The sequence below is a fragment of the Oryzias latipes genome, chromosome 19 (assembly GCF_002234675.1).
Source record: "Oryzias latipes chromosome 19, ASM223467v1".
NCBI lineage: Eukaryota > Metazoa > Chordata > Actinopteri > Beloniformes > Adrianichthyidae > Oryzias > Oryzias latipes.
The window spans coordinates 1,003,637-1,009,778 of NC_019877.2; the positions used below are offsets into that span (position 1 = coordinate 1,003,637).

The 6,142-nt window shown below is 41.2% G+C and overlaps 1 pseudogene; it reads left to right on the top strand.

Moving 5' to 3' along the window:
* Positions 1-1,286: 1,286 nt before the first annotated feature.
* Positions 1,287-2,858, top strand: LOC111946395 (annotated as a pseudogene).
* The last annotated feature ends 3,284 nt before the right edge of the window (positions 2,859-6,142 follow it).

Here is a 6,142-nt window from a genome sequence, read left to right on the forward strand (position 1 = left end):
CCAGCAGACAGCTGAGGTCCAGAAACACACGGTTTCACTGGATCTGTTTCTCTTTTATTGATTAGTTTCATGCTGAGATCATAAATGACTAGAAAAGAAAGAAACCAAAAGGAGAATAAAGACGAAGAAAAGATCTGAGACACCCCTCTGTTCCTTTAATTCCATTTATCCTAAAGTAAAAATAAATGAGTAGTACACGCACACACTAACACACACACACCTCTAAACTTATAATCAGTTCATGTTTTTTATACTTTCCTAACTTTTAATCTACATTTTTCCAACATTTTCTCCAAAGTCCAAAGACTAATTTGTCTTTTTAGTAAATTTCAGTTCCATTTCTTGTATCTGCTGTTGAAGCTCAGACCTGATCTCTATCTGAATGACAACACTGACCTCTGGACCATTGAAAATTATTTCCATGAAACATCTTAGTGCCTCTTTAAGGTGGAATGATAAGGATCTTATCAAAATTGCCAACCACTTCTTGACTACCTTCCTGATGACCTTATCAATCGGCTATAAAGAGAGGCTCCTCCTTAGTCTTCTCAAGAAATCTGGGAGGAAATGGGAAGCAGTTTAGATTAGATAAAACACCTGCTGTTCAGTGATGTCCATGTGCACCACCTGTCTTTCTCATTCCTACAACTTGTCTACCTGATTGTGTTAAGGGTTCAGCACAGGATTAACCCCAAAACCTACGCACACACACATTAGTACAGTACAGTCAGGTCTCCTCCACCCACATCCTGGGCTCTTGAACTCAATCCCTCCAGATGTGATGGATTTTCCACCATTCTGGAGTTTCCAAAGGTGTGAGGCAGCTGTCTGTGTTGTCTCACTCTCCAGCCCCAGTTCAACCATGTGGACTTTAATGCTCACGTGGGGAACAACAGTGGCGCCCAGAAGGACGTGATGTGAACGGCCTCCCTGCTCTGAACCGGAGCTGCGTTCTCTTGTTGGACCTCGTCATGGTTTGTCCGTGAACAGACACCATGTTTGACCCCAAAGGTGTTCAGGTCATTACACGTGGCTCCAGGAGTCATGGTCTACTTTGGAACTGATGAAAGAGGAACCTCTGGATTTGTTATTGCACAACATAAAACAGTGAGGAGTCTGAGAAAGATTTAGTTTTACTGAGAAAAACAGAAACTGGTTTTAAAGAATGGACCTGATAACTTGTTGGTTGTAAAGTGGCTTATGAAAAACCTCAAACTCTGCTCCATTTGTCTCCAACTGTCTCTTAATATGTGATGAAATGTTCTTGGCTGTCATGAGAAGAAGGCGTTCCCTGCAGACATGGAACAAAGTTCTATGTGAGCCCCGCCCACTTTGAGTCTGATTTAAGGATGAGACTCAGCCTCAACCAGCAGAACTTCAGCTTCAGCTGCTCCGGTGAGTTTTCTTGATGTCCTGCTTTCATTCATTTGATTTTTTCATCAAACATTCTTCTAGAATGTCTCCATTTCTTTCAAATGATGCTGTGGTCTTTGTCCTGTTTTAGTTCTTTAGAAAGTTCTTGGTTTTTGTGTATTTTCTACAGACAAATGTCAGGATCTTGGTGTGTTTTAGGCTAGGAGTTGGTTAAGATTGTTGGATTTTCTAATATTTTTTAGTCTTGTCCTGCTCCAGACCGTCTTCAGAGGAAACAACTTCTCCCAGAAGTCTAAGGGAAGAAACTTTTGCTCCTTTTGCAACAAGCTCAGGTTTGTCAAATGGATCAAGTTTGAAAAAGTCATTTGGTTCTGCTGTGTTTTTATAATGAACAAAGCAAAATATCTGCTTCTTTATCTTCATTAACTGTCATTCTAAGAAATACATTTTTTTCCGTTTTAGACTTGGCTTCAAGTCAACGACAACATGCCGTACGTAGCACCACTCATCATTGTTGGTGGACAAGGAGGAGACCCGTTCAGTTTTGATTCTGCACATAATGGAGCTGTGCTTAAAAAGCTGGATGTGTGGGTCGGACCAGAACAAGTGAAACGTATAACGGTCCAGATGTCTGACGGTGCTCAAAAGACATTTGGGAGAGGTGGTGATAAATTGTTCTCTTTCACTTTTGAGGATGGAGAATTCTTTTCCTCTTTCACTCTTTGGCCCAACAAAGCCAAAAATCGTCTGGGTGCCATTAAATTCTAAACAACGAAGGGCCGAAGTTTTGAGGCTGTGATGCTGTCTGGAGGTCTGTCTGCCATAACGCCAACACCAGTAGATGTTGGCTCTGGAATGTGTTTTGGAGTTCAGGGCAGGTCAGGATGGGAAGTTGATGCATTTGGGTTCATGTTCATCAAAGTTTCTTAGTGAACCGGTTCTAGAGGGCTAGATGGTGAAACAACAACCTGTGTGGGTTCAGCTTCTTGATGAGAACAGAAATCAATGTGTTTGACAGAAATGATTTCACCTTCTAGCCTCCAGACAAAGACAACAGCTAATGATATCTGCTGTCATGAAAAGGGTTTGGTTCTTTGAAACAATCAGATGACATCTTTGAACAGATGTGTTCATGCTGCATCTGTGGCTGATGGGGACAATCACCTCTTTGATGGTTTCTCTTTGATTTCTTCATCTGGTTTGTGGTTTTTTCTTTGGACTTTTACTGCAGTTTTCTGAATGTTTGCATCAGATTTTTGGATTTGCTGTCATTTTTCCTGCTGTACTGAGAAACTCCTGATGGTTTTCCTGTTATTGTCACTGGAATCCAATGTTTCTGTTGTCCTCATCATCTCTTCTGGAAATGGCATTCTATCAGTAAATCTTGTTGGTGTGGACGCTGGAAAAAGCCCTTCAGTTCATGTCAAATCACTGTTTGTGCTCATCTAGTCTGTATGATTTGGAAAATAAAAACCTCAACCAAATCAGAGTGTGACCTCTCTAATTGCTGGTTGCAACTGATTCCACAGCTTAGGAGCCGACACAGCAAACGCACAATACCCCCGAAACTTAAGTTTTGTTCAGGGACCGTTAACGCAAGCTGCTCGGAGGAACGTAAGGACTTTAGGAGGGAATATCTTAAAAGCAGACTGAAAGGCTAAGAAGGTGCTGTTCCTTCCAGGGACCTAAAAGTAAGGACCAGAATTTGAATAAAAAACAAATATTACACTGGCAGCCAGTTCAAAGAGACCAAGATCGGTGTTATGTGGTCAAACTTCTTTGCCCCACAAATAAATCTGGCTGCTACATTTTGGACCAGCTGCAGTCTGGCTATGGATGCATTGGATAAGCCAGGATATAAAGTAAATGGCCGACAAAGTATGCATTATCACTTTTTAAGACACGGCGTGGAAGCCTGAACCGTCTGACGCGAAGCGTTAATGCTGACCATGGTCATTTCCAAAAGAAATAAACACAAACCAGTTTTAGTCCTTAATTCTGGTTCTTTTCCGATTTGGATTGCTTTTTTCACAAAAAGCGGAGTATTTCTTACGTGGTGCCAGGCTTTGTCACGCTACGTGACAAGGCGCCACACCACCGCTGCAGTCAAGATTCTGGGATATATCTATGCTGATCGTCCCGATGGGTTGAATAAAGCATCAGTTCAGAGAGAAAGTTCACCTCTTACCGCTTGTTTTTGTCCAGATGATGAAGATAAAGTTAGTTTTAAGGAAGCCAACGCAGTGATACAGAACATTTAAGCTAGGTGACCGGAACTTCTTTTTGGGGCGTGTGGTTATCACTGTGCGTTATCACTTTTTAATGCACTCCCAGCAGCCAATCAGAATATAGTATTCACCCGGACCATGGTATAACCTAGATTAAACTTTCAAACATTTGTGAACATAACAAGAATTTGGTGTTAATTTCCCTTTCTCTTTCCTGAAACTTCAACCGGCCATCAATATCAGGATTCAGATCCTGTGCAGCAACACATTTACTGTCATTCAAGTGTGTAAAACAATGAAATGTCCAAGAATCTTTTCCTGGTTGGCTTCCTGAATTGGCGCCATGAGTGACCAGACTGACATCACGGGACTAGTACACTTCAAGATTTTCCAGCGCAGTAACTAGAGAGCTGACTATGTCATCAGCTGTTGTGTCCATCAACTCTAGAAACTCTGCTGTGACGATCTCTTCACCACCTCTACCAAATATGCACAGCTGTATACATTTGTGATGTGGGTGCTTTCATCAATAGCGACCGAAAATGCAATAAATGACTGGATTCCTTCATTTGGCGCTTAAGTCTATTCAGTGATGTTGTATTTGATTTGATTTGATTTGATTTTTTTTTTGGACAAGTGAAAACAAGTGTAGACAAGACAAGACAAAATTATACAAAATGAATGAATGACCATATTTATCAATGATTATATTTCTGTATTTATATTTAAACTCCTTTATGTTTGGAAATTGTTTCAAGCGTTTACTGGTTCTGTTCCACAGCTTTACTCCACAAATTGAAAAACAAAATCTTTTTTTCTTTTTGTACGTGCTTTATGTATGAGAATTTATTTTTTTCCCCTGAAATTGTATTTTTCCTCTCTTTTATTATTATTATTAGTAGTAGTAGTAGTAGTAGTAGTAGTAGTAGTAGTAGTATTTAATATGTATTTATGTATTTATTTATTTATTATGAATCTCATTTGATAATGATTTCAATAATAATTGTAATTATAATACTTAGTAATTTAATATTCTTAATTAATTTAATATGAATGTCATTTTTTATGTCCTTTTTTGATGTAATATAGATTTTTTCTGAATGTCGTTTTTTGCTGCCACAGATATATGAAATATCCCCATTGTGGGATTAATAAAGTCATCATCTATCTTTATCTAATAAAGAACCTTTGGATATTCAAAAATAATATTAAAAAAAGAAAGAAAATATGTTTCGGTAAAATATCGGGATACGTATCGTACCACGGGACGCGTTATCGGGATACGTATCGTATTGCCAGACTCTTGCCAATACACACCCCTGGGGCTGGGCTTAGCCGGTTCCACCCAAAAGCAGCAGGTCGATGCTGATCCTCACACTCCCAGAGGGAAACCACCTTTATAAACCCTCTGCAGGTGAGGAGCTGGTGGACACAGGAAGAACCAATTTACTAAATGGCACTCCACCTGCCACAGAAATCTTTGAATACATCAAGGCTCTCTTCAATCCTGCTGACACAGGGTTGAAGCTTATGAGGAAGAAGAGGATGAGGAGTCGGCTATACCTGAGCTGAAACCATAAAGGCGGTAAAAGAGCTCCCTGATTTTCAAGACAGTGGGTTGGATAAGCTTTACCCCGAGTACCTCAAGTCTCTGGATGCTGTGGGAGTCTCCTGGCTGACACATCCCTTTTCTAGAAAGGGGGCCGGAGGGTGTGTTCCAACTACCGGGGAATCACACTCCTCAGCCTACCTGGGTAAGTCTATGCCAGGGTTCTGGAGAAGAGAATTCATTTGATAAAAAGATGTGAACCGGTCAGCCCACCTCTGGATGACAGTCAGCATAACCACACCTCCTACCGACCCAGAGAGTGAGCCAGAATTAGATGCTCGTCCTCCACAAACATTGGAGAACTTCTCTGAGGAGGTTCCAGCCCAAATGAACACTGAACCATCCAACAATGAGAATGAGGAAGTGGAAAGTTCCAGCCAATCAGAGCCCCCCCCAAAAGCCAAAGGTCTCCCTCTGGAGAAGGTTCAAAAAGGCTCTGAAACCAGCAAGATGGAGGAAGAACAAGAGTGAGACTCCTGTGGTCGTCCCGGATCAAAGCTGTCCAGAGATTTCAGAGGCAGCTGAAGATCTGCTTCAGAGTCCATCTGTGGACGATCAAGACAGAGACTCAGTGCTCGCCTCTCAGTCTGCTGAGTCTGGATTGGCTGAAGAGGAAATGTCTGAAGACGAAGAAAAGTCTGATGACGAAGAGGAGGAAACTTCAGCTGATGAAGAAGAAATGTCAGATGATGAATATGTCAAGTGTTCTGATCAATCTGAAGACAAGTGGACAGAAGATTTCCATGTGGAGAAGATTTAAAAAGGCGCTCACCCCAGGGAGAAAACGCCAGTGTAACCCTTGTGCTATCTTAGATGACCCCCCCCTTCCATTGACATGTTCTCCCTACCATGACAAAGGTGGATAAAGGTGGAAAGATTTCATGTAATCCATGGACACCAGTGAAGATCACAAATCATTGAAGAAAAAAGG